General features: G+C 42.2%; 1 long non-coding RNA gene across 1 annotated transcript; it reads left to right on the top strand.

The window, feature by feature from the left end:
- Window positions 1–80: 80 nt before the first annotated feature.
- On the top strand, window positions 81–27,913 carry LOC148147304 (uncharacterized). The gene is made up of 3 exons (XR_015759935.1): window positions 81–647; window positions 9,168–9,247; window positions 27,672–27,913. It is a non-coding gene; the product is annotated as an uncharacterized LOC148147304 (long non-coding RNA).

The following is a 27,913-nucleotide window of genomic DNA, read 5'->3' as shown; positions in this document are numbered from 1 at the left end:
GATGTGACGCAAGTGCCTTTCGACAGGGCGTTTTCTTAGACGGATCTGTCCTGCAGCCGATAACGGATTAATCTGTATTTCGTGGATATTGCTATTGATAGGAGTCAGGGTGAAAGTGTGTTATATCAGTAAGAAACAGAGCAGAGAACTGTAGCAAACCAGAATTTCACGGAAAGTTTTAGCCTTCACGGTTGGTCTTATACGGAGCTGGATTAGTGGTGCTGGATGCGGTCTCCTCTACATTGGGGAGACTGGACGCCTCCTAGCAGAGCGCTTTAGGGAACATCTCCGGGACACCCGCACCAATCAACCACACCACCGTGTGGCCCAACATTTCACCTCTCTCCTCTCTCCTCTCCAACCGACCGCTCTTCAACCCTCGAGAAGGAATCGTATTGGGAGAGCAAATGCAGCAGGGATGGTCGCTTTGCTGCGCGTGTTGATTCAACCTGCAGACATTTCTATGACCAACAAAAGCCCTTAAGGATAAACGAACAAGTTGCACAGAAAGAACCTATTTAAATATATAAGGAGGACATAAGCAAAAGTGAACACACGCCCAGCCTCATTCTCTTAGGGGCCTAAAACAATGGGGAACCAGGAAATAGCAGAGGAGTTGAAATAAGTACTTTGCTTCACTCGTTATGGTAGGAGACACTAATAGCTTCCTCCAAATACTAAAAGTTCAAGGGGCACAAAGAGAGAGGCAATAAATACAATAATTATCACTAGAAGAAAAAGTACAAATGAAATTAATGGGACCAAAGACTAATGAGTCCCTTGGAGCTGATGGAATGCATCCTATGATATTGAAGGAAGTAGCTACAGAGATAGTGAATGCACTAATAGTAATTTTCCATAAATCGTTAGATTCTGGGAATGTTCCCAAGGAGTGGAACACTACCAATCCAAACGCTTTATTTAGAAGAGAAGGAGACAAAAAAGGTAGCTAAAGACCTGATAGCTTCACAACTGTTATTGGGAAAATTGTAAAGGATGGAATAGCAGAGAATTTATCAATACATGAAGTGATCAAACAGAGTCAGCATGGCTTCATAAAAAGAAAATTATGCCTGACAAATTGACTACAATTCTTTGAGGAGGTGACCTGCAGAATAGATAAAGGGGAAGTAGTGGATATAGTATACTTGGAGTTCAGAAGATATTTGATAAGGTACCACACATTAGGCTAAAGCCCATGATGTTTAAGGTATGATATTAACGTAGATAGAGGATTAGCTAATTAATAGAGTTGTGATAGAGTATTTTCAGGATTGCAGCCTGTAACTATTGGTGTACACAGGGATCAATGCTAGGGCTGCAATTAGTTACAATATATATCAATGACTTGGATGAGGAAAGTGAATGTACTATAGCCAAACGCAACATTGGACAAACAGGCAGAAAACTAGCCACCAGGATACATGAACATTAACTAGTCACAAAACGACATGACCCTCTCTCACATACAGATAAGGAAAGACACCACTTCGAATGGGACAACACACCCATCCTAGAACAAGTCAAACAGAGATGTGCACGAGAATTCCTAGAAGCATGACATTCCAACTGGAACTCTATCAACAAACACATGGAGTTGGACCCCATTTACCACCCCCTGAGAACAAGAACAGGAAATGACATCACCAACCCCAAGAAACCCAAACATATAAATACAAAGCAGGAATCATCAGCAGTGCTTCGTCTGGAGGCTCACTGAAGATGTTACCTATTATGTATTATGGTGACGAAACGTCTGAAAATGAACTTTCCAGTGAGCAAACCTCAACCTGAGCTACAAATCTTCTCAAAACTCAATCGTACTATAGCCAAGTTTGCAAATGGAAGAAAAATGGGTGGGCAAGTAGATGAGACCAAAATTGGTGGCATAGTAGAGAGTGAAGAAGGTTTTCTGGAATGAAAAATGGCTAATAGATTTCAATCTGGATAAATATGAAGAGTGCATTTTAGTAGGGCTTGTACAATTAATGGTAGGGCCTTGGGTAGCATTGTAGAACAGAGGGACAAGTACCTAATTCTTTGAAGTTGGCATCGCATATAGACAGGCGGGTTAAAGAGGCAGTTGGCACACTTGCCTTCATTTCTCAGTCCATTGAGAACAGAAGTTGGGAAGTCATGTTGAAGTGTACAAGACATTACATGATAGAGCACACTTAGAGGCATAAAAATGTACAGCACTGAAACAGACTCTTCAGTCCAACTCGTCCATGCCGACCAGATATCCTAACCTAATATAGTCCCATTTGTCAGCACTTGGCCCATATCCCTATAAATCCTTCCTATTCATTTACCCACCCTGATGCCTTTTATATGTTGTAATTGTACCAGCCTCCACCACTTCCTCTGGCAGCTCATTCCGTGCATGCACCACCCTGTGTGTGAAAAAGTTGCCCCTTAAGTCCCTTGTAAATTTTTCCCCTCTCACCCTAAACCTATGCCTCTAGTTCTGGACTCCCCCACTCCAGTGAAAAAGACCTAGTCTATTTATACTATCCATGTCCCTCCTGATTGTTTAAACCTCTGTAAGGTTACCCCTCAGCCTCCAATGCTCCAGGGAAATCAGTCCCAGTCTATTCAGTCTCTCCCTATAGCTCAAATTCTCCAACTCTAGCAACGTCCTAGTAAATCCTTTCTGAACTCTTTCAAGTTTCACAACATCCTTCTGATGTAGAATACTGTATCCAGTTCTGGTTGCTCAATTATAATAAGGATATTATTAAGCTGGAGAGGGTTCAGAAGAGATTTACCAGGATGTTGCCAGACATGGAAGATTTGAATTATAAAAGAAGGCTGGATAGGCTGTGACTTTTTTCACTGGAGTGTAGGAGGTTGAGAGGTGACCTGATAGAAGTTTATAAAATAATGAGAGTTTTTTTTCCCTAGGATGGGGAACTCAAGACTCGGGTGCACATTTTTAAGGTGAAAAGAGACAGAGATTTAAAAATTGAATGAGGGGCAAATTTTTTACACAGAGGGTGATTTATATGTAGAATAAACTTCCTGAGGAAGTGTTGGACGTATAATTGCGACATTTAAAGGCATTAGAATAGGTATTTGAATAGGAAAGATTTGGAGGGATATGGGACTGAAGCAGGCAGGTGGGACTAGTTTAGTTTGGCATTATGTTTGGCATGGAATGGTTGGACTGAAGGGTCTGTTTCTGTGCTGGATGACTCGATGGTAAGGATGTCACAAAGAGTCAGCAAAGGGATATAGACAGGTTAAATGAGTGGGTGAAAACTTGGGAAATGGAATATAATGTGGGGATATGTGAGGTTGTGCATTATTGCAGCAGGAATAGAGGAGCCAGATATTATTTTAATGGATAGAGACTGCAGAAAGCTACAGAAAAGAGTGTTTTGGGAGTCCTCAGTCATAAATTACTAAAAGGTTGTTTCCAAGTTCAGCAGGTAATAAGAAATTCAAAGGAATTTTGGCTTTTATTTCAAAGGGAATAGAGTACTAAAGTAGGGAGGTTTTTGCTAAAATTATATCAGCCATTGATCAGACTTGGCTTGAATACTGTGAACATTTTTGGGCTCCTTATCGAAGGAAAGGTGTACTGGCATTGGATACACTCCATAGAAGATTCACTAGCTTGATACCAGGAATGGAGGACAGTCTTTTGAGAACAGGTTGTGTAATTTGAGCCTGCACTTGTTGAAATTTATAAGAGTAAGAAACAACCTCACTGAAACATACAAGATTCTTGAAAGATTTGGCCAGGAAGGTGCAGACAGGTTGTTTTTACTTATGGGAGAGTCTAGAGCCAAAGGGTGTAATCTCAGAATAAGGGGTTGCAGATTTAAGACAAAGAATTTCTTCTCTCAAAGGTTCATGAATCTCTGGAAATATATACCACAGGACTGATGAGACCAGGTCATTTATATTCAAGGTTAAGATAGACAGATTTTTAATCAGTAAGGGATCAAGGGTTGTGGAGAAAAGGTTAGAAAGTGGAATTGCGAGTAAGACCAGCCGTGATCTCACTGAATGGTAGATCAGACTCAGTAGGCTGAATAGCCTACATCTGCTCTTAGAGTTGTAGAGTTGTATCTTACATCTAAGGTCTTATGGGTGCCTTAGAGATTGAGGAGCAGATAATAAAAGTATTAATCAAAATTTTGATAAATTTAAAGAAAGTAGAATTGTGTAAATGTTACACTCTGGTCAGGTACGGAACTCGTTATTCAGGAAGTGCAGGCCCTTATAAAGGAAATGATAAACTCCTCAAAATTTAAGGTAACTTCTGCAATCCATATTAAGAAGTCATAGTAGATAGCACTTTCAATACATAGACTGAAGAGAGGAAGTGATCCTTGATTAAATTATATTTTGAGAAAGACAGGATGTACAGTACAACACATCTTGAATTAACAGATTTTTAGAAGTATTTTGTGTTCATTTCTAAACTTAACATTTTGGGAAGGAAGTCAAAGCCTTGGAGTGGATGAAGAGATCTACTCGATGGTACATAGGATGAGGGACTTCATTAAAATGGTTCTCTTTAAAGGAGAAAAGACTAAGGAGAGTTGAAAGCATTTGGAATCAAGGCCTTTGTAAATAGAGACACAATACAAAAGTCAGGAAGTTAATCAATGTCTCAAACAACTTTACCTTAACACCACTCAGGGTATTGCGTCCAACTGTTTCCAGTGGTTCAAGGATCAATGACAAGAAACAAATATTTGACCTGATTGGCAAAAGAACTAGTGAGTCATTTTTTTAATGCAGTAAGTGATGAGAATTTGGAATGCACTGCCTGCTAGAGTCTTAGATAAAGACTCAGTGATACTCTCAAAAAGGTAATTGGATAAATAGATGTAAGCTGAGAAATTGCAGGAACTTTGGGAAAGAGGAAAGGTCTGATTGGATTATTTCAACAAAGCTGGCACAGATTCAATAAACTGAATACCTTCCTTATTCGAATCCATGATTTGCTACTTTTCAATATAATGAGCGGTTTTAACAGTTTATGTGAGGTGATATTATTTTCACTGGCTTCTTAATAGCTCTTGGGTGTCCCTACATTTCAAGGACTGTAGCTGTTCAAGAAGGCATCTCACCACCACCTTCTTCAGGATATTTAAAGATGGGCAATGGCCTAACCAGCAATGCCCACATCTCATGGATTAATATCAAAAATTGGCAAAAGATTTAATAGGGCTTGGTGTTGATGAGTTGGATTTTTTTTGCATTGAGTTGTTATGATTTGGAATGCACTGCCTCTGGTAGCAGTATATTCAACAGCAACTTGCAAATCGGGGAAAGAAAAATTTGCAATTCAATAAGTGCCTTAAGGGGTATATTTGGGTGTAATGGGAGTTAACCTGTAAATCTCCACATGAATTTCCAGTTCCATTTAGAATGTGTTAGAGAGTGCTAGGCAGTGGGAACCTCAGGTCAACAATGGTTTATTGAGCCAACATTGGAAGTGTTCATCCCAGAAAAGATACTGAGAGAGCACTAACTCAATGTGGATTCATCAGATACATTATAAGTCACATAGACAGTACATTACTCAAATTCCAAAATAGTCTATTTTGAACAAACATCTTGTTTTACACAGTATGGCACAGTACCTGTTACCTAGTCTCACCACTCCCTATCTTTCCAGGTGCCATCTGTCTCCTCTCCTGTGCCATCCTCTCCTCTATCTCCTGTGCTTCATTCCCATCCTTGCCTAAACCCCATTGCTTTGTATTCCTTGGTTTGGCTCATCCTCACATTCCACTAACAAACAAACCCTCAGGGTTAATGCTGGTTCAGCTATGTGGCAGCTACACAGAAACTCTGTCTTCTGCATTAACATCGAATCTTACACGATTCATCTTACGCAGTTTAAATAATTTTTCTTTATACCTGACTAATTTCTTGAATAAGAATAAGTGAAAATTAATCTTAAATGATTTATAATGTTAACTAAAACAGTCTATTGCATTCTAATCCCAGCTAGAAATTCATGTGGTTAACTATGTCCTATCCAATTTTCCCTCTAATAAAACTAACTGGATCTTTGTTTCAAAGCACTGGCAGTGGTATAATGGACTGAATTTCCTCATTGTGTCTGATTCGACTGTTTGATAAGGTGACCTTTTAAGAAAAAAGGCTGTAAAGACTACTGCCACATTGACGAAGAGAGAATTAAAGGCCAGAGTAAATTAATGCCTTTTAGGAATACAGGAAGAGGTGTTTGGCTATTCATCTAGATTATGGCAGATCATCTCTTCAATGCCATATACCCACTCTATCTTCACTTGCCTTCATGCCATTAGTGTCAAGAAACCTGTAGATTTCTGTCTTGTGTCTGTTTAATGTTTGAGCTTGCACTATCCTCTGAGGTAGATAATTCCAAAGATTCACAACCAAGCAAAGAAATTGATCCTCATCTCCATCTTAAATGACCTGCCCCCTACTGTGAGATCATGGCTCAAGAGATACCAACTCGGGGAACAACTGACCACCCTGTCCCGCCTCAATGAGATCACTTCTCATTATTTGAAACTCTGGAGGATACAGACCCAATTCCTCAAATCTCTTGTCATAAGACAATCCCACCATTTCCAGGGATTAATTTTGTTTTGTTTCCTCTGAAGCCAGGAAACTGAAATTATACATAATTCCTTAGTTCAGTTCTCACCAAGGCTGTACACAATTGTTGCAACACATCTTTACTTCAGTGCTCAAATTCCCTTGAATTCTCATTGTAGAGGTTTATAAAATCATGAGGGGCATAGATAGGATAAATAGACAAAGTCTTTTCCCTGGGTTAGGGAAGTCCAGAACTATATAGCATAGGTTTAGGGTGAGAGGGAAAAGATATAAAAGAGATCTAAGGAGCAATTGTTTCATGCAGAGAGTGGTACATGTCTGGAATGAGCTGCCAGAGGAAGTGGTGGAGGCTCGTGCAATTGCAACATTTAAAAGGCATCTGGATGGGTATATGAGTAGGAAGGGTTTGGAACGATATGGGCTGGGTGCTGGCAGGTGGAACTAGATTTGGTTGGGGTATCTGGTCGGCATGGACGGGTTGGACCGAAGGTCGGTTTCTATGACTCTGAAACTATTTGCCTTTCGAATTGCATGCTAAAGCAGCATTCTAGAATTTAGTGAGTCATGGACAAGGACACCCAAATTCCTTTGGATACTCACATTTCCCAAACTTTCACCATTTAAGAAATATTCTATTTTTCTGCTTTTTTTCTACAAAAATGAATAACTTTAGACTTGTTTATATTTTATTCTATTTGCCATATTCTAGCCCATTCAGTTATCCTGACTAAGTCTTCTTAAAACCTCCTTGCACCTATCTTCACTTGCCTTCATGCCAACTATGTTCCCACCCAATTTAGTGTCATCAGCAATTTTTGAAATATTAGAATTGGTCCCCACATTGAAATCATTATATAGATTGTGAACAATTATGGACCTAGCATTGACCATTGTGCTCACTAGTAATGCCTGCCATCCTTAGAATGAACAATTTATTCCTATTTGTTTTCTATTCACCAACTCTCAATCCAAAGTAGTTTTTTTCTTATCCCATGTGCTCCAATTTTATAGGACCTTGTATAGGACCTTTTAAAAACCTCCTAAGAATCCAAATACACCATATTCACTGTTTCTTCTTTGCCATGCTTCAAGTCACATCCTCAAAAAAAACTACAATAAGTTGTCAAACATAGTTCCACGGTTTCATAAATCCATGCTTACTTTACCCAATTTTGCCAATTTTTTCTATCACTGATTATCATATATTTTTGATAGATTGCAATATTTTCCCAGAATGTAGTGCTGGAAAAGCACAGCAGGTCAGGCAACATCCGAGGAGCGGGAGAATCGATGTTTTGGACATAAGCCCTTCATCAGGAAGGGCTTCATCATTCCTGATGAAGGGCATATACCCAAAACATCGATTTTCCTGCTTCTCGGGTGCTGCTTGACCTCCTGTGCTTTTCCAGCACTACATTCTTGCCTCTGAACTCCAGCATCTGCAGTCCTCACTTTCTCCTCCCTGTAATATTTTCCCTGCCATGCATGCCAAACCAAACAGGCCTGTAGTTGCTACTTGCTTTCTTCATCACTTCTTAAATAGTGGGGTTATATTTGGTACTTTCCAATCAGCAGAAAAGTTTCCAGAATCTTTTGAATTAGGAATGATATCTGCCGATGCATCCAATATCTCTATTGCTACTTCCTTTTATACTGGGATGAAGCTCATCTTGCCTGTGTATTTGGAAAATGGGTAGGGATGTAATATTTTTCTAAAATATCATGATTTTGTAACTTGACCTAGGAATAATTAGAAAACAGTTAAACACAAGAGTAAACCGTCATTATATTGATTTTCCTGTAACCAGCCAAGCATTATTGGGCAGCATGGTGGCTCAGTGGTTAGCACTGCTGGATCACAGCGCCAGGGACCCAGGTGTAATTCCAGCCTCGGGCGACTCTGTGTGGTGTTTGCACACTCTCCCCATGTCAGTGTAGATTTCCTCTGGGAGCTTGGTTTCCTCCCACAATCCAAAGATGTGCAGGTTAGGTGAATTGGCCATGCTAAACTGTCCAGAGTGTTCAGGGATGTGTAGGATGGGTGCGTTAGTCATGGGTTAAATGTAGGGGAATGGGTCTGGGTGGGTTACTCTTCGGAGGGTCAGTGTAGACTTGTTTGGCCAAAGGACCTATTTCCACACTGTAGGGATTCTGTGATTATTGCTTTTTTTAAAAAAGTTTTTGATTTCTCATTGCCTAAAAGTTCCTAGGGGAGATGATGGCTTACTGGTATTATTGCTAGACTAATAATCTGAAGACCTGGGTTCTGGGGACCTGGGTTCATATCCAATCATGGTGGATGGTGGAATTTGAATTGAATAAAAGTCTTGAATTAAAAGTTGAATAATGAGTATGAAGTAGATTGTCAGGAAAACCCCATCTAGTTCATTAATGTCCATTAAGGATGGAACCTGCCATCCTTACCTGGTTTGGCCTATATGTGACTCCAGATCCACAGCAATATGGTTGACTCTCAACTGCCCTCTCAACAATTATGGCCTGGCCAGTGACACCTATATTTGTGAAAGAATAATTTTTTTTTTAAAAAGTTACTATTCCTGACTGAATACTTAATACTTTTATTTTGCTTCAAGTGGAACAGAATAGAAAGATATGCAGTTATCAGAAAAGAGCAAATATCATATTCTGCCACCATCAAATGGATTCAGATCAGGTAAATTTTCCTGTTTCTTAATCTGTGTTAATGTACTTTATATAGTAGATGCTGATAATTTATGTTTGAACATTGCACGTCATGTTCCTGTAAAGCACATGGATTATATTAAAGGTGGATCAACAAACTAGAAGAAAAATAATACTCGACCCTTTTAGTACTATATTTCCTCATAGACCTTATCACAACAGAAGAAACCAAAAACTACAAACCACAAAAATAATTTATTGCATCCATGAAATGCATTTTCATGCTATATATGTGCAGAATATATTTTTTGATTCTTTCTTCCTGATATTTTTCACTTGTACACAGCAAAAAAAAACGTTTAGGAGGGAAAATTATTTTATGAGATGGTGATCTGCTGAATGAGAGAGAGGGCCGTGTTTTAGATGTTTAGATGGGAGAGCCACATTTCTCTTAGTTCATTCCAAGTTGTTCAGTTTTTGGATTTCAGGCTCGAGGAAGCTCAGATCCAATCAGAGACTGACACTTTGATGCGGACAGCACAGTAAGAGCTTAGTTTAGCTTTGTTAAAGCAATGACAAGATCATAGATTCAAACACCCAATCAGTATTTATAACACACAGACTCCCAGTCTATTGTTCAGGAAGTGCTACATCATTAGAGGTATCATCTTTCGAATTAGATATCAGTAGTTCTTTTGGAACTATTCACTATGAATTATTCAGTCCTTCTAATGCCCTAACCAAATTTCATCATTTGACTACCACCACTAATTCAACTACTAGTCATTCAGCCCATTATTATTTGAGGGACCATGATGTATTTGTCTGCACACTCACAGTGACTACATTTCAAAAGCAATTCATTTTAATGAAAAACAAAGCATGTAAATAATGATACACTTTCAGAGATAAACTATTAACAAACTAACCATTGTCTAACTCAGCTCTGAGAATTACACATATCCAAAATAAATTTCCAAACAAATGTTAGAAATCAGTAAGAAAAACTGCTTGGTATTTCTTCAAGCCTTATGAAAAGCAACAATTTACAAAAAGGCATAGATCTGTAAACTATTTTGTAGAGATGGCATTTTCAATTCTTGCATCTTCCCAGTATTACAAAGAAAAAAAACTTCTATTTTCCCTTCTTGATGTCATAATATTTGTTCTGAGTGTTTAATTATTATTTTCAAGTTGCCAAGATCACAGTACAGACAATATGGTACTGTGCTCACCACATTATCATGATACATCTCTGACTCACTTAGTTGCTCATTTAAATGCTGCATTTCGGACTGCAACTCCATGCTTCATTGCCGTGCTGCTGCCAGGCCCTTTTGCATGCAAGGTGTATCGCAGAGCTCTTTCTTTGGTTTCTTAGCATTTACTCAGATTGTGCTTACATGGATGCTCACAACGCTTCTGTTTTGCCATAACTTTTAGCACAAAGCCAGGCAGCTTATCTTGATCAGTCAAGGGGATGGGCACGTTGCTGTATGACACTGTGCTACATTAGGATTCAATATAGTGCATGTGCTTCAGCCAAATAGAAATGCCTCAAAGTTTAGGGAGAGGAATCCTCAGTCATGGGGAACTGTTGACAGTCAGGGCACAGTGAGTCAAAGCACCATTTGATCTCAGTCAAGGGCTTGTACACCGTCAGGTGGCAACTTAAAGCAGCTAGATTGTCTTTACTGTCAAGTGAGTTGAGTATAGTCAATTCTGCAGGTCCAGTGCAACAAATCCCAGACAAGTCAGTCTGGGAGCTGCACAGAGATTGGTAAGGAGAATGGTCACTCATCAGTCAGGGCTTCTGTTCCAGGTCAGTCGGGGTGGGGGTTGCCACCATCAGTCAGAAAACCCTGTTCATAAAAGATGTAGAGAGGTTTCAGGAGCCATCGTTGGAGGGAATCTGGGAAAGTCATTGGAGACAGTATGATGGGATGCAGAGGGGCCAATAAGCATGAATGGAGGCAACTCCACGTGTAAGGCTAGGAGATGTAGCATTGAATGATAGGTCTATGGCGGGATGGGTTTCTTATGAAAAAGCTGTAGGCTCTACTTTTGAGTGATTTGAGACCCTCCAAGGGTATAGGACATGTTAACTTCAACTGCAATGTTAAGTAGATCTAAAATGGATGCAGTGACCAACTATGGGATATAAACCCTAGCCACAAGCAAACTTGACCATGTCATTAATAGTTACAAGTTAATTGCAGTATCTCTGTGAAGCAGAAGTAATCTCAGGCAACTTTAAAGGTGTCACCATTGGGCCACAATTAACAAAGACATTCCAAGGTCTCATACGCTGCACATACAACATGCTGCACAAGAACATTGTTGGCTAGAGGCTGCCCACACATAAAAACAGTTGCTTGTGAACTCAAGTCAACCAAGCCCCAGCCGCTGTCTTGTGCTGGCTGGAACCAGTTTGAGCGAGTCAGCTCAGAGGAATGGCATAAGGTGTAATATGGTGGAAGATTAGTGAAGTAATGCTAACCGTGTCCTTGGGGCGAGCCTAAAATGAAAAGGCACAGGCTCGCTAGATGAACCATGTTAAAAATCACAACACCAGGTATAGTCCAACAGGTTTAATTGGAAGCACACCAGCCAATAAGAAGTAAGACAAGGTTCAGGAAGCTAAGGAAAAAGGATGAAGATGAAAAATTTCAAGTGTGCCGGCAGTGAAACTTGCCGAAGTGGAGGACCCTACACTTGAATGGAGATTTCACCAAGTACCCGGGGATGACCTAGCCAAAAGAGAAAATGCTGGAAAATCTCAGCAGGTCTGGCAGCATCTGTAAGGAGAGAAAAGAACTGACATTTCGAGTCTAACTGACCCTTTGTCAAAGCTCTTTTGGTTTCAGATTCCAGTATCCGTAGTAATTTGCTTTTATCCAATGATCTAGCCAGCATGAGCTCCAATTCTCGGGTATTAGTCTTTAAATAACCTTTAACCACCTGATGAAGGAGCGGCGCTCCGAAAGCTAGTGCTTCCAATTTAACCTGGTGTCGTGTGATTTTTAACTTTGAAGCCTTTAAATTCTTTGTTCGGGAAACACCTGAGAAACCTAGTGGTGTGCGTACAACTTTTAGTCTTGTGTGAATTACATGCGTGATTTTAACCCTTTCATAACCAAACGGTGTGAATTGTACATCTGTTTGAACAATAAAGTCGATTGTTTGTTGATGCAGACATGACTCTTTTTCCTCGTTGTGCGGAGCTAATAATTGTAGTCAAGGGTGGTAACTAGACAACAGAATTTGGCGTACCTGGGTCGGTGTCGTTAAGAAGCAGTTTTACTGCTCCGATGTCGGAGTTAAGTTAAAGTGTACTCAGGTTAACTGTTGTCTCAGACAGAGACAGTGAGTGAGCTTGAGGATAGATCTCTCTCTTTTTTATTTCAAAAATATACTTTATTCATAAAATAATTTGATGGTCTGTACAGTTGGTCATGCCATACATATGTAAACATGTACATACAGAGATCAGAATTTATTTTTTATACAGGTCTGTACATTTTTCAATCATATGCCCATATAATTAGCTGAGGCGTCAGCAGAGCCCAAATGACTGCATGGGCCCCCTGTTCTTCGTTAGGCAGGCAGACTTTACACAGTGGTCTTTCCCCACCGCGCCTTGGCGGCAGCTGCCCCAAGCTTCTGCGCGTCCCTCAACACGTAGTCCTGGACCTCGGAATGTGCCAGTCTGCAACACTCAGTCAACTCCTTCAGCTGGAAGATCAGCAGGTTTCGGACCACCCAGAGAGCGTCCTTCACCGAGTTGATGATCCTCCAGGCACAGTTGATGTTCGTCTCGGTGTGCGTCCCGGGGAACAGGCCGTAGCGCATGGAGTCCCGCGTCACGGTGCTGCTTGGGACGAACCTCGACAAACACCACTGCATTCCTCTCCAGATTTCCTCTGCATAGGCACATTCCAGAAGGAGGTGTGTGACGGTCTCGTCCCCCCCGCAGCCGCTTCGAGGGCAGCGTGCATTGCGGCTGAGAGTCCGGGCGTGCATAAAGGATCTCACAGGCAGAGCCCTTCTCACCACCAGCCAAGCCATGTCTAGGTGCTTGTTGGAAAGTTCTGGCGATGAGGCATTCTGCCAAATGGCTTTGACAGTCTGCTCAGGGAACCGCTCGATAGGATCCGCCCTCTCCTTTTCCCGAAGGGTCTCAAGGACACTACGTGCTGACCACTTCCTGATGGACTTGTGGTCAAAGGTGTTTTTCTTCATAAACTTCTCCACGAAGGACAGGTGATACGGAACGGTCCAACTACTCGGAGCGTTCCGCGGCAGCGAGGCCAGGCCCATCCTTCACAACACCGGGGACAGGTAGAACCTCAGTACGTAGTGACACTTGGTGTTTGCGTACCGGGGATCCACGCACAGCATAATGCAGCCACACACAAAGGTGGCCATCAGGGTGAGGGTGGCATTGGGTGTATTTTTTCCCCCATTGCCCAGATCTTTGTACAGCGAGTCCCTTCGGACCCGGTCCATCTTTGACCTCCATATAAACTGGAAGATGGCCCGGGTGACTGCAGCGGCACAGGTTCTGGGAATAGGCCAGACCTGTGCCACGTATAATAGCAATGACAGTGCCTCACACCTGATGACCAGGTTTTTTCCCGCGATGGAGAGCGACCGTAGCTTCCATCTGCCCAGTTTCTGCCTCACTTTGCTGATACGCTCCTCCCAAGACTTGGCGCACTCCCCAGCCCCTCCGAACCAAATACCCAGCACCTTCAGGTGGTTGGTGCTTGAGGATAGATCTCTCCATTGAGTCAGCAGAGAGTCGGACCTGATTGCCCAAGCACAGAGAGAACTAGAGTCTGGGCTTAATTAAGCAATATTAACCCAGGATGACGAAGCAAAGGGGGTGTCAAAGGCCTGTGAACTTGGAGAGTTTTGATTGGAGGGGACTCTTCCACACGTATCTAATGGGGAAGTGGCTGCAATACAGTGTGTTCCTCACATCAGCGGCTAGGAAAACACCGCAGAGGAAATTATTTGGAAATGGTCCAAGGGAAATTGCCAGACAAGGAGTTTAAAAAGTTGCAAAAGATTGTGGGAGTCAACATGCTAAAGGATTAAAGAGAAAGTCAGCAGAAAAATGAGGCTACGAGCCCAGGTAAATGACCTTTGAAAGGAGATAAACAGGCTTACAGAAAAAGCTGAGAATTATTTCACCTGCCTGAAACAGTGTGGGATACAGTACGAGAAATTAGAGACAGAAAGATAAATATGAGACGGAATTTGCATAAGATCATGAGGAGAAAGAAGACATTGAAAAAGCAATGGCAATGATTTGAAGACCGTTATGAATGTACGACATAAAACAGCCCAGGGGATCAGATGAAGTGTATGAGAGAGATAGAGAAATTAGTGTCAGATCTCAGCTGAATGAGGCATAATGTGTGCCTTCACACCCCCACGCTTTGAAGGAGGAGGAGGAGTAATTAGAAATGTAGATTGGAGCTGGTAGTTACTGTGAGGAAGATAATCAGAAGTGGGACTCCTTGTCCCCTTTCAAGAAAAGAAAGGGAGTACCCAGCCTTGTCTGTTCTGATTGCTCCTGTAGTGACAAGTAGCACAGGAGAAGGATAGCTCATGCAATTAACTATTCCATTTTTTTTTGACTCTCAGAACTGACCAACATTGCCAAATTTGTCAGTACATCTAAACAAAGAGACATTAGAGTGCAGATTCATGGCTCCTTGAAAGTGGAGTCGCAAGTAGGATAATGAAGAAGGTAATTGGTATGCTTTCTTTTATTGGTCAGAGTATTGAGTACAGGAGTTGGGAGGTTATGTTGCGGCTGTACAGGACATTGGTTAGGCCACTGTTGGAATATTGCGTGCAATTCCGGTCTCCTTCCTATCGGAAAGATGTTGTGAAACTTGAAAGGGTTCAGAAAAGATTTACAAGGATGTTGCCAGGGTTGAAGGATTTGAGCTATAGGGAGAGGCTGAACAGGCTGGGGCTGTTTTCACTGGAGCGTCAGAGGCTGAGGGGTGACCTTATAGAGGTTCACAAAATTATGAGAGGCATGGATTGGGTAAATAGGCAAAGTCCCCTGGGGTCAGGGAGTCCAGAACTAGAGGGCATAGGTTTCGGGTGAGAGGGGAAAGATATAAAAGATACCTAAGAGGCAACATTTTCACGCAGAGGGTGGTACGGGTATGGAATGAGCTGCCAGAGGAAGTGGCGCAGGCTGGTACAATTACAATGTTTAAGAGGCATTTAGATGGGAATATGAATAGGAAGGGTTTGGAGGGATATCTGGTCGGCATGAACGGGTTGGACCTAAGGGTCTGTTTCCATGCTGTACATCTCTATGACTCTTAAGTCTGCTGTGCCATTCAGTATGATCATGGCTGGTCATCAAGCTCAATACCTTAATCCTGCCCTCCCTCCATATCTCTTGATTCCTTTAGCCTTTTTGTAGTGGATATTGGTGGCCAGCCCAGAAATTGAAACTCAGATGTCGAGACAATGAAGGAAGGAGTCAGAGATAGACCAGAAGAGAGCAGATTGGAAGCAAAATTGATAAACTTTTCCAATTCCAGATGAGAGGGGGTAGCAGCGCTGATGATGTATTTGATGTACGAGAGAAAGAGATATGGGAGGGGGCCTGAGCAGGACTGGAAAAAGGAAGGTTCTACATGCCTCACAAAAAAAGATGCCATGGTCACACCATTGACCTGAAGAAAGTGAGAGGAGTTAAAGGGGAAGTTGAATCAGACAGCCATGGGACCATCCTGATGAAGAACGGACAATTGCATTTCCATAATCTTTGCTCTTCCTCAGTGCAGCAGAGCCAATTGTGGTGCCATCAATTTGGCTATTACTGCTTTCCCCTGAGAGGCCATTCCTCTCAAAGTGTCCAAAGTGGTTTATCTGGGGAATGGCCAGGCAGGATTCCTGCACTGCCTGCCTAGTTCTCTTCCTCTGCATGCTCATCCCTTGCCTGTCTGCCTGTGGAATCTTAGCCAGCAGTGTGATCACCTCCTTATATGTGCTATCCATGATTCTTTCAGCTGCATAGGTGCTCCAGCTGCCACTCCAGCTCCAAAACCTGGTTCTCCAGAAGCTGCATCTGGAGACACTTCCTGCACACATGCTGGTCCTGGGCACTAGAAATATGCCCAGCTTCCCACATACAGCAGGATAAGTACATCGCAGCTATGAGCTCTTCTGCCAAATCTTACTCTTACTAGGTTAAACATTCTGAAAGATATTTAATATCACATAACAGTGATCTCTTTAGGGCCCTTCTTTCCTGTTCCTCATTGGATGTTGACTTGTCACTAGACAGATATTTGATTATCTGAAACTATCTGATCATCTGAAGAAAATATTCAATAAGATTTCTGTGATCAAGACTCAGAAAGCCAATTTAAAATAAGTAAAATAATCCAAAAATCTCACATTGAAGTTGAAACTGAGGAAGTTCGAGAATGCTAGTACATCAAAAATAGGTTTCAGAAAAGGAAGAGGAGACCTCCTCACAAACCTGTGGATGATCTTTCGCCAAACAGTAGCAAATTCTAAATATATTCTGGAAATAAGGAGACTAACCTTTGAAATTCCTATGGCAGCACACTTCAGAATCTGAAACATTCATGCACATGTGATTGACATCTTTACTGGCCAGGTTTTCACAAGGACTTGGTATAGTTTTATAAGATGAACCACACGTGTCAGATGGTGGGAAAACCACAAGATATAATCAAACCTCTTTAAATTCCCATACTAGTTTCTGATGAGCCATTAGTCATATGTTGGTGGATTACATGGGACCTCTGCTGAAAGCAAAAGTAGGACACCAGTATATTCCTTACTATCATTAATATGGCCACTCGATTTCCAGATGTCATCCCTTAAGGACAATAACTGAAGGATGGAGAAGGTAACCCAGATCTTTATTAAAAGAATTGATACCTGAGCATTTGGAAAACATGGCAGGATCGGACAGAGTGGGTGGGATGTTCTTTGGAGAGTTATGTGGATTTGATGGGCTGAATGGCCTGCTCCCATACTGTCAAGATTGTAAGATTTTATGATTAGCCACCCTGTAATCCTCCTGCACCTCATCCGTGGCTGTAAATAATATAAATATTCCGGCTAGGGGGCCATGCAATTTTTTCCTTAGCTTCCCATAATGTCCTGGGATATACTTAGAGTTTTGGAGTCATACAGCATGGAAACAGGCCCTTCAGTCCGGTAAGTTCATGCTGACCATAATCCCAAACTAAACTAAACTAGTCCCACCTGCCTAGATTAGAGTGGTGCTAGAAAAGCACAGCAGGTCAGGCAGCATCTGAGGAACAGAAAAATAGACGTTTCAGGCAAAAGAATTCCTGCTGAAAGGCTTTTCCCCGAAACATCGATTTTCCTGCTCCTCAGATGCTGCCTGACCTGTTGTGCTTTTCCAGCACCACTCTAAACTTGACTCTGATCTCCAGCATTTGCAGAAATCACCTTCGCTATATCCCTCCAAACCTTTGCCATTCATGTACTTATCCAAATGTCTTATAAACCTTGTAACTGTACCCTCATCTACAGCTTCCTCTGGAAGTTCATTCCACATGCAAACTACTCTCAGTGTAAAAACATTGCCCCTCATGTCTTTTTAAATCTTTCTCCTCTCACCTTAAAAATATACCCCTGGTCTTGAAATCACCCATTCTAATTGGTCAGGTCCCGGAGATTTATCCACCTTTATGTTTTTAAGACCTCCAGAAATTTTTTTTCTGCTATGTGGACTTTTTCAAGACATCAATATTTATTTTTCGGAGTTCCCTAGCCTCCATGTGTCACTCCACAGTAAATATAAAGCGTCTTTGTAACAATGTATTGCTGTTTGTTTGACAAGACTGCTTATGATTTCCAAAATCCGTTTATCTGGACATAGTCACCTTGTTGTATTAGCAGTTTATCCCAGCTTTTTGCACTGAATCATTATTGCCTGAGTCCCCATCAGGAAAGGTGTCCACACATTTGAACATTTCATCCAATTGGTTATTGTAAAAAGTACAAGATTTGGCATCACTGAGTATTGTGACTTACTGCTGTTAATAGATGGAAGGGTCTGTGTCCTAATGGCAGCTGATCAAATATATATGACACCAAGTTGAAAGGCTGTTTTTGAAAGGACTGACTCTTGGCTCTTATGATCTCTGGAACTACTAAAGCGGACACGGGACTGCTGGGTAAGTGAGGCTTTATATTTGGGCAGTTGCTTTACCCGAAACACTACTTGGGAGATGTCTCCCAACTATCCTCCTCCTCTAACCAAAAAAAATGGTTCAGTGCGCTGGATTGATAAGGTGACTAGTCTTTTTTTCCCTCTCTTTTAGTTTTCAGTAGGCTCATTGGAAATTTAGATTAGTGGGAATGGAAGTTAGGGCAGTTGAATGTTCCTCCTGCAGAATGTGGGAGGTAAGGGTCACCACTAGTGTCCCTGCTGACTGGATCTGCAGGAAGTGCACCCAACTTCAGCTCCTCAAAAGGCTGTGTTAGGGAACTGGAGTTGGATGAACTTTGGATCATTCGGGAGGCGGAGGGGCTTATTGAGAGGGGTTACAGGGAGGTAGTCACATCTCAGGTAAAAGAAGAAGGTAGATGGGTTACCGTCAGGGGACGGAAAGGGAAACTACAGGCAGTACAGAGATCCCCTGTGGCCATTCCCCTCAACAACAAGTATACCTTTTTGAATACTGTTGGGAGGGGAAACTCACCAGGGGTAAGCAATGGGGCACAGGTCTCTGATGCAGAGTCTGTCCCTGTTGCTCAGAAGGGAAATAGGAAGAGGAGCAGAGCACTAGTCATTGGAGAATCCATAGTTAGGGGGACAGACAGGAGGTTCTGTCGGAACGAGAGACTCACGGTTGGTGTGTTGCCAGGGTTCGTGATGTTTCTGATTGTTTTTTCGGGATCCTTGAGGGGGCGTCATGATCCACAAAGCACCAACGACAGAGGTAGGAAGAGAGATGGGGATTTAAGGCAAAACTTCAGCGAGCTATGGTGGAAGCTAAGAGTTAGGACAAACAGAGTTGTTATCTCTGGTTTGTTACCCGAGCCACGTGCTAGTGAGGTGAGGAATAAGGAGAGAGAGGAGTTGGACACGTGGCTACAGGGTTGGTGCAGGAGGGAGGGTTTTGCATTCCTGGATAATTGGGGCTGTTTCTGGGGAAGGTGAGACCTCTACAAACAAGATGGTCTTCACCTCAACCGGAGGGGTACCAATATCTTGGCTGGGGATATTTGCTAATGCTCTAATTTAAACTAATTCAGCAGGGGGATGGGAACCAAAATTGTAGTTCAAATGTAGAGGAGGTTGAGAGTAGGAAGGTCCAAAAGAAGGTTTCATCATTGCAAGAGGTTACCAGCAAGCAAAACGTTGGTTTCAAGTGTGTCTATTTCAGTGCCAGGAGCATCCGGAATAAGGTGGGTGAACTTGCAGCATGGGTCGGAACCTGGGATTTTGATGTTGTGGCCATTTCAGAGACATGGGTAGAGCAGGGACAGGAATGGTTGTTGCAGGTTCCAGGCTTTAGATGTTTCAGTGAGAACAGAAAAGATGGTAAATGAGGTGGGGGTGTGGCATTGTTAGTCAAGAACGGTAATATGGCTGCAGAAAGGATGTTTGAGGACTCGTCAACTGAGGTAGCATGGGCTGAGGTTAGAAACAGGAAAAGGAGAGGTCACCCTGTTGGGAGTTTTCTATAGGCTTCCAAATAGTTCCAGAGATGTAGAGGAAAAGATAGTTAAGAGGAACAAGAGTGATAGGGTAGTTATGGGGAACTTCAACTTCCCAAATATTGACCGAGAATACTTGAGATGGGTCAGTTTTTGTCCATTGTGTGCAGGATGGTTTTATGTAACAAAATGTAGACAGGCCAACAAGGGGCGGGACCACATTAAATTTGGTACTGGGTAATGAACCCGGCGAGGTGTTAGATTTGGAGGTAGGTGAGTACTTTGGTGATAGTGACCACAATTCGGTTATGTTTACTTTAGTGATAGAAAGGGATTGGTATATACCGCAGTGCAAGAGTTATAGCTGGGGGAAAGGCAATTATGATGAGATTAGGCAAGATTTAGGATGCATAGGATGGGGAAGGAAACTGCAGGACATGGGCACAATAGAAATGTGGAGTTTATTCAAAGAACAGCTACTGTATGTCCTTGATAAATATATACCTGTCAGACACGGAGGAACTTGTCGAGCGTGGGAGCCGTGGTTTTCAAAAGAAGTTGAAAGGAAGTTGAATCTTTTGTAAAGAGGAAAAAAAAGGCTTATGTTAGGATGTAATGTGAAATGTGAAGGCTCAGTTAGGGCGATTGAGAGTTACAAGATAGCCAGGAAAGACTTAAAGAGAGTTAAGATGAGCGAGGAGGGTACATGAGAAGTTGTTCGCGGATAGGATCATGGAAAACCCTAAAGCTTTCTACAGGTATATAAGAGATAAAAGAATGACTAGAGTAAGATTAGGGCCAATCAGGGACAGTAGTGGGAAGTTGTGCGTGGAGTCAGGGGAGATGGGGAAGCGCTAAATGAATATTTATCTTCAGTATTCGCACTGGAAAAAGACATTGTTGTCGAGGACAATACTGAGAAACAGGCCACAAGACTAGATGGGATTGAGGTTCACAAGGAGGAAGTGTTAGAAATTCTGGAAAGTGTGAATATAGATAAAACCACTGGGCCGGCCCAGATTTTTCCTAGGATTCTCTGGGAAGCCAGGGAGGAGATGGTAGAGCCTTTGGCTTTGATCTTTATGTCGTCATTGTCTAGAGGAATAGTACCAGAAGACTGAAGGATAGCAAATGTTTTCCCCTTGTTCAAGAAGGGTAGTAGAGACAACCTGGTAATTATAGACCCGTGAGCTTTAATTCAGTTGTGGTAAAGTTTTGGGAAAATTTATAAGAGATAGGATTTATAATCATCTCGATAGGAATAAGTTGATTAGGGATAGTCAACATGGTTTTGTGAAGGGTAGGTCGAGCCTCACAAATCTTATTGAGTTCTTTGAGAAGGTGACCAAACTGGTGGATGAGGGTAAAGCCATTGATGTGGTGTATATGGATTTCAGTAAGGCATTTGATAAGGTTCCCCATGGTAGGCTACTGCACAAAATAGGGAGGCATGGGATTGAGGGCGATTTAGTGGTTTGGATCAGAAATTGGCTAGCTGAAAGAAGACAGAGGATAATGGTTGATGGGAAGTGTTCATCCTGGAGTTCAGTTACTAGTAGTGTACGCGCAAGGATGTGTTTTAGGTCCACTGCTGCTTGTCATTTTTATAAATGACCTAGATGAAGGCTTAGAAGGATAGGTTAGTAAATTTGCAGATGACACTAAGGTTGGAGGACTTGTGGATAGTGCTGAAGGATGTTGTAGATCACAGGGGAACAGATAACCTGCAGAGATGGCCTGAGAGGTGGCAAATGGAGCTTAGTGCAGAAAAGTGTGAGGTGATTCACTTTGGAAGAAATAACCGAATGCAGAGTATTGGTAATGTAGACGAGCAGAGAGATCTTGGTGTCCATGTACATAGATCCCTGAAAGTTGCCATCCAGGTTGATAGCACTGTAGAGAAGGCATACAGTGTGATAGCTTTTATCCGTAGAAGGATTGAGTTTCAGAACCATGGGGTCATGCTGCAGCTGTATAAAACTCTGGTACGGCCACACTTGGAGTATTGTGTACAGTTCTGGTTACCACATTATAGAAAGGATGTGGAAGCTTTAGAAAGGGTTCAGAGAAGATTTACTGTGTGGAGGGAAGGTCTTATGAGGAGATGTGAAGGGACTTGAGGCTACTTTCATTAGAGAGAAGAAGGTTGTGAGGTGACTTAATTGAGACATATAAAATAATCAGAGGGTTAGATAGGGTGGACAGTGAGAGCCTTTTTCTGAGGATGGTGATGGATAGCACAAGGGAGCATAGTTTCAAACTGAGGGGTGATAGATATAGGACAGATGTCAGAGGTAGTTTCTTTACTCAAAGAGTATTAGGAGCATGGAACCCACTGCCTGCAACAATTGTAGACTCGCCAACTTTACGGGCATTTAAATGGTCATTGGATAAGCATATGGACAAGAATGGAATAGTGTAAGTTAGATGAGCTTCAGATTGGTATCACAGGGTGGTGCAATATCGAGGGCCTGTACTGTGCTGAATTGTTCCACATGTTCTAAAGCAGGACTGGAGCTAGACTCGGGGAGTTTGGAGTCATTCTATGTACATTCATTTTCAGTTAAAATGTTTGAACATGTATGACATACCACTGGGCAAAGTGGGACTTGAATGCAGACCTGCTGGCTTAGAGATAAGAACACTACCACTACACCACAGGAGTCCTTCATTCTGTTTATATTTTAGTAGGTCTCTCGAATTGTTATTCACAATGAGTTGGAACAGTGTGACTGGAAAGAATTACAAGAAAGAATGTGACACTTCAATTCGCAAATAGGTTAAAGGAAAGGATGCCAGGGTTGGAAAGGAGAAATCAGAAGGGTGACTAAAAATATCATGGATAAGGTAGGTCTTGACCTTGAAAAATAGACAGGGATTTACAATCAGCTGTGAATTAAAGAAAATAGTACTCTTTAGGCTCCAAAGTGATCTCAGGTCATGCCATTTTATAAACATTGTGGCCTGAAAAAAAACAGACTAGATACACAGTCTCACAGGATAATTATATATTGGATCTAAAAAACAGTGTGACTAAAAAAAAGAAAAGTCCAGGGCAGCGAAGTGGATACCATGAAGTAGCTCATATTCTACATATACCATGCATTCCTTCAAGAGAGTTTGGTCACATTACTATAACTTTTTCACTACTTTGCTGTATATTTCCTATTCAAATAAAAGTACTGTCATGTTTTATTTGTATGAATTATAATTTCACAATAGTTTCAGTCATGAAAGAGTGTTAAAGAGAAAAAGATGAAATAAAAAGAGAGATATTGTAGGTGAGACCAGATATAGAATCATAGAATGGCTACTACACAAAAAAGGCTATTCAGCCCTTTGCATCCCTTTCAGCTCACTGCAAGAGCAAATCAGCTAGTCCCATTCCTGTGTCTAATGCCAATAGCACCATAGAGTCTTAGAGATGTACAGACCCTTCAGTCCAACCTGTCCATGCCGGCCAGATATCCCAACCCAATCTAGTTCCACCTGCCAGCACCCGGCCCATATCCCTCCACACCCTTCCTATTCATATACCCATCCAGATGCCTCTTAAATGTTGCAATTGTACCAACGTCCACCACTTCCTCTGGCAGCTCATTCCGTACATGTACCACCCTCTGTGTGAAAAGGTTGCCCCTTTGGTCTCTTTTATATCTTTCCCCTCTCACGCTAAACCTATGCCGTCTAGTTCTGGACTCCCCCATCCCAGGGAAAAGACTTTGTCTATTTATCCTATCCATGCCCCTCATGATTTTATAAGCCTCTATAAGGTCACCCCTCAGCCGCTGACGCTCCAGGGAAACCAGGAGAAAGTGAGGTCTGCAGACGCTGGAGATCAAAGCTGAAACTTTATTGCTGGAACAGCACAGCAGGTCAGGCAGCATCTAGGGAACAGAAGATTCGACGTTTCGGGCACATGCCCTTCTTCAGGAATGAAGAAGGGCATGTGCCCGAAACGTCGAATCTTCTGTTCCCTAGATGCTGCCTGACCTGCTGTGCTGTTCCAGCAATAAAGTTTCAGCCTCCAGGGAAACCAGCCCCAGCCTGTTCAGCCTGTCCCTACAGCTCAAACCTGGCAACATCCTTGTAAATCTTTTCTGAACCCTTTCAAGTTTCACAATGTCTTTCCTAAAGGAAGGAGACCAGAATTGCACGCAATATTCCAACAGTGGCCTAACCAATGTCCTGTACAGCCGCAACATGACCTCCCAACTCCTGTACTCAATACTTTGACCAATAAAGGAAAGCATACCAAACTCCTTCTTCACTATCCTATCTACCTGTGACTCCACTTTCAAGGAGCTATGAATCTGCACTCCAAGGTCTCTTTGTTCAGTAACACTCCCTAGGACCTTACCATTAAGTGTATAAGTCCTGCTAAGATTTGCTTTCCCAAAATGCAGCACCTCACATTTATCTGAATTAAACTCCATCTGCTACTACTCAGTCCATTGGCCCATCTGGTCAAGATCCTTTTGTAATCTGAGGTAACCTTCTTTGCTGTCCACTACACCCACAATTTTGGTGTCATCTGCAAACTTACTAACTATACCCCTTATGCTCACATCCAAATCATTTATATAAATGACGAAAAGTAGAGGACCCAGCACCGATCCTTGTGGCCCTCCACTGGCCACAGGCCTCCAGTCTCCCATGGGGAACCTTGTCAAACACCTTATTGAAGTCCATATAGATCACATTTACTGCTCTGCCCTCATCAATCCTCTTTGTTACTTCTTCAAAAAACTCAATCAAGTTGGTGAGACATGATTTCCCACACACGAAGCCATGTTGACTATCCCTTTCCAAATGCATGTACATCCTGTCCCTCAGGAGTCCCTCCAACAACTTCCCAACCACTGACGTTAGGCTCACTGGTCTATAGTTCCCTGGCTTGTTCTTACCACCCTTCTTAAACAGTGGCACCACGTAAGCAAACCTCCAGTCTTCTGGCACCTGACCTGTGACTATCGATGATACAAATATTTGAGTAAGAGGCTCAGCAATCACTTCCCTTGCTTCCCACAGAGTTCTAGGGTACACCTGATCAGGTCCTGGGGACTTATCCACTTTTATGCTTTTCAAGACACCCAGCACTTCCTCCTCTATAATATATACATTTTTCAAGATGTCACCATCTATTTCGCTACATTCTATATCTTCCATGTCCTTGTCCACAGTAAATACAATCTTCTTATTTCTTGAGTTAATTAAGCAATTATGTTTTAAAAGTCTCAATTGAGATGGCCTCCACTACACTATTTGGCAGTACATTCAAAACCTTAATCACTTACTCCATTCAAAAGCTTTTCCATGTGACTATTTTGCTTCTACTGCCACTCAGCATAAGTTGGTGTCCTCTGGTTCCTGACCCTATGGCAATGGGAACAGTTTTTCTATCTACATCATCGAGACACCTCATGATTTTGAATACCCATTTCAGATTTGATCAACTTTATTAATTATTAGCTAGGAGAGCCCTGCAAAACATTTGTAGTGAAATTAGTACATTTATTACATTGCACCACTTTAAATCCCCATCCCATGCCATCCATGTTTACCATGTAAACACCCCACCCACCACAACATGCTTTTTAACTCCATGATGTTCCTTCTATCGATGCCGCACTATCCTCCATGCTGTGCCATGCCACCCCTTTGGGAAAGCTGGAACCCAGTAACCAAAGCCCATGCTCCAGGCTCTGTCCATCAAATCAACTAATCAGAAAAAAGCTTATTATTTTTGTTGTTATAGACTAGCAGAGACCCATGAAACTTTTGCACAGAATCACAGAATTGGTGCAGAAGGAAACCTTTCATCCCATTGTGCCAAGCCAGCTTTCCAAGCAGCGAGATTAGTATCTTAATTTCAAAAGTAGATCTTCCATCCTTCCCATGCTATCACTTCCGTGCCATATCTTCTCATTCTTTTCACATCATTCTTTTACCATCCTTCTTCCTTTGTCATCTGCTTTACCCATTCTATCCTGCTCATTCATTCTCCCACCCATGCTGTCCCTTCCATACCATTCCCCCATTCCCTTATCACTGCTGTCCATCCACCACTGCAGTGAGCGACAATTGCCAGCTCCACTTGCAGTCTAGTCAACATTGCATCCTTGGATGCTGCCTGACCTGCTGTGTTTTCCCAGCACCACTCTAATCTAGACACTGCATCAGAGCAGCTACACCTCAAAGCAGCAGTGACACAAAGTAAAGATCGCAAAAAAGTAAAGTTCTTTTTTGAGAGCTGGTCTCAAAAGACACAGCTTTTCTGACATTTGAGCTGTCTGCTTACAATTTATCAGAAGATGTTAAAATGTCTCCCAAATGTTTTTATGCTCAATACAAAAGTAATGTATTATTGCAGTAAAATGTTAAAATATCTCTCTACCCAATTGTCAACAGCTGTAAAATTTCACAATCAAACTATTCCAGACAGACACAAATTGTAAATTATTATAATAGACTATTAATCCTCTCTTCTATCTCAGTTATAATTGATCTGATTTGCTGCCCATAAGTGGGCATGACTTGGAGATGCCAGTATTGGACTGGAGTGGACAAAGTTAAAAATCACAAAATACCAGGTTATAGTCCAACAAGCTTATTTGGAAGTACAAGCTTTCAGACTGCCGCTCCTCCATCAGATGATCAGCCACCTAATGAAGGAGCAGTGCTCCAAAAGCTAATGCATCCAAATCAACACTGCCCATAAGGTGATTTGTCATTCTAACTAATATTAATAATTAAGCTGTTCATTCCTATTCAAATTTGTTGACTGCAGATTAGTTGGATACTATATCAAATAGATATCATTCTTTTTTTTCCATCATAGTCAATGGGAAGTGGGTGCATGACAGGCAAATGAGCTGCCACCAGCTGTTTTGTAAGTTGTTTTGGGCTTCATTTATACTTTAATATTGTTGCAAACTTTTCAGCATACCTCTGTTAGACGGGTCATCAAATTTCCTCTGACTTTTAAAGTTCAGGGAAGGAATCTAGCAGGATTACAAACACTTGCCAAAACCATTTATGTCAGTATTAAGACTCAAGGTGTGACCTGCTTCAAATAATCCTCCTGTCCCAGCTAGGGATCTTGTAATCAACCATATATTCTCTTATAAAGGAGCATATATCACACTCTACCGCAAACCCACAGACAACCTCACAATGCTACACTTCTCCAGCTTCCACCCAAAACATATTAAAATAGCCATCCCCTATGGACAAGCCCTACGCGTACACTGGATCTGCTCAGATGAGGAGCAACGTGACGGATACCTGGAAGTACGCAGGGATGCCCTCACAAGAACAGGGTACAATGCCCAACTCATCGACCACCAGTTCTGACGTGCCACAGCAAGGAACCGTAATGACCTCCTCAGGAGACAGACACGTGCTGCAACCGTTGTTCAGTATTTCCCAGGAGCTGAAAAATTACTCCATGTTCTTCGTGACCTGCAACACATTATCAATGAGGATGAGCACCTCACCAAGACCTTCCCCACACCTCCACTACTTGCCTTTAAACAACCGCCAAACCTCAAATAGATCGTTGTTCGTAGCAAGCTGCCCGGCTCTCAGGACCACTCCATACAACCCTGTCACGGTAGGCGCTGCAAGACGTGTCAGAGTGTGGACATGGATGCCACCATTACGCGTGGGGACACCTCCCACCTTGTACATGGCAGGTACTCACTTGACTCAGCCAACATTGTCTATCTTATATGTTGCAGGCAAGGATGCCCAGAGGCATGGTACATTGGGGAAACCGAGCAAAAGCTACGACAACGGATGAATGGGCACCGCAGACAGACAGGAGTGTTCCCTCCCAGTTGGGGAACATTCCAGTGGTCCAGGACATTCAGCCTCGTACCTTCGGGTGACAATCCTCTAAGGTGGACTTCAGAACAGGCAGCAGAGAAAAGTGGCCGAGCAGAGGCTGATAGTTAAGCTCGGTACCCATAGGGAGGGCCTC

The sequence above is a fragment of the Chiloscyllium plagiosum genome, unplaced genomic scaffold (assembly GCF_037043375.1).
Source record: "Chiloscyllium plagiosum isolate Xiang-an unplaced genomic scaffold, Cpla_swu_hap1 HiC_scaffold_17, whole genome shotgun sequence".
Lineage (NCBI taxonomy): Eukaryota > Metazoa > Chordata > Chondrichthyes > Orectolobiformes > Hemiscylliidae > Chiloscyllium > Chiloscyllium plagiosum.
The sequence above is the reverse complement of the archived record's forward strand: the minus strand, read 5'-3'. Positions and strand labels throughout refer to the sequence as shown.